The sequence below is a fragment of the Pinus tabuliformis genome, chromosome 1_2 (assembly GCF_031772625.1).
Source record: "Pinus tabuliformis cultivar Carrire ecotype Pingquan chromosome 1_2, CPIR1, whole genome shotgun sequence".
Classification (NCBI taxonomy): domain Eukaryota; kingdom Viridiplantae; phylum Streptophyta; class Pinopsida; order Pinales; family Pinaceae; genus Pinus; species Pinus tabuliformis.
In genome coordinates, this window is record NC_142298.1 from 1172556995 (window position 1) to 1172559040 (window position 2046).

The window sequence follows — 2046 nt, forward strand, 5'->3', positions numbered from 1 at the left end:
AGCAGGTATTGATGGATGATTTGATATATCTAGGGTTCGTCGATGGTGCCAGTAGACACACCCGGAACCTTGCTTCTGCGGCTTGGGTGATTTATTATTCATCTGCCCAATTGATGGTTTCGAGAGGAGTATGTATCAGTCCTGCTTCAAGTAATATTGCCGAATATACTCTTTTTATTAATTTACTATCTGAGGTGATATCTCTTGATATTGATTCATTAGTAGTTTATTTGGATTCACAACTAGTGGCATCTCAACTGAATAACATCTATCAGGTATGAGATCCTTATTTGTATCGCTAATTTATGAGAGTGCGTTTATTGCAAAGATCATTTGTTTACATCACATTTGTTCACATTCCACGATCATAAAATTCTTTGGCATATTCTATTACTAATCAAGCATTGGATTGGCATATAAATCATTCATCACATTAAAACATAAAAAATAATCGAAGTATCATATGTATATACGATCATCATAAAACTGTGTGTATATAAATAGAGTTTTTGTGTCCAAAATAATATACAAAATCGGGACAAAATGCCCTACAAAATTTGGGCTTATGCCCATCATCACGTCTAATCACAAAAAGATTTGATCATCTATCTAACGATCCTGCTCAGGATGAGCAGATAGAAAGAAAATGATGGCATTAGCCACCCACTGAAATAGTCGCACCTAGTCCCGTGGTACTCACACAACGTGCCGCTGCATCTCCTCTGGTAAGTCCTCTATGGCCACCATGGATACTTGGTGAGTCAATCTCACCAATTTTCTTTGGACTGCATGGAGGACTCTCTCAGTCTCAGCTGCAGCCCGTTCGATATCCCTTCCACGACGCCTATGTAGAGGAAGTCCATCAGGTCTCACTGGTCCCACATCTGAAACATGATCAATAATTTTGTAAGTTTCTTGTCTCATCAAAAATATATTTAATTCATTTATATTGAAAATCCAAAAAATCTTAAAATTCAAAAATTAAAAAATCATTTATACCTATGGCACCCCATGTTGCGTCTGGTGGAAATACTAGATCCAGATCTCCTCGGAAATCCATTCTGGCATAAGGGTAGTCTTCGACTGCAATGACCTATTGTTCCCACCAAAGGAAAAACTCGTCATCAAAAGTTGTCCTAGGGACCTCACCGCCCCCTAGTCGTTTCATCAAGTCAACCCACCTACCCATCCGTGGATCTCTCAAGCAACTGATGGTGGACAGTACCTTGGGACGAAGCCCAGGTACTCTCTCAAAAAAGAAAGAACATAAGATAGTTCCGTATCCAAAATTCTTCGTCTGACCCTTCTGGATGGAAGTGAGTTGTTTCTTCATGTTGGTTAGCAGAGGTGTACACCAATCGAAGACTATAGTGAGACAATCCACTGCAAGGCTCATAGAAACACGTGAAGCCTGATGTAGAGCAGTAGAACCGTTTACCCTGGCTATGGTAAATAGTAGGATTCTCAATGATAAACTCTCTACATACTTGATTGGAATCTGACTTCCAACCTTTTTGGGGTTGCCATGACAGTATATACGGACGTAGTCTTCTACACTGAGACTACCTCTTGTCCTTCCAGTTGAGTGCACTCTCTCTCCCCTTTGGGAAAGACCTGTAATGAAATAAATGTCTTCTATCTCGATCCTCAGGGGCATCTAATCAATCACGAATGCATCTTATTCTGCACTCCAGTAGTGAATTAGCAGCTCAAGCAATCGAGTATTCTCCTTCATGTTTGGAATTTTGAAGAATTTTAACAAACCACATCCTCTCAAGGCATCTAATGCATTTTGATCCTCCATCACTTGGTTATCAATGGCATTGTGCTCTCTTTCGCGCTAGGTAATTGTCATCTATTTTGAATCAGATCAGTGAAAACTCTGATGAACATGAAAAATAACTTGAAATCTTGCAGTTAAAGGATAATGTGATACCAAGAGGTTTGGTGCCACTTGAAGAATTATTTGATTTCGATCATGTGGCTCAAAATCCCAAAATGCAACCTACTAGAATTGAAGTGGAAGATTGTAACATAAGGACTAAA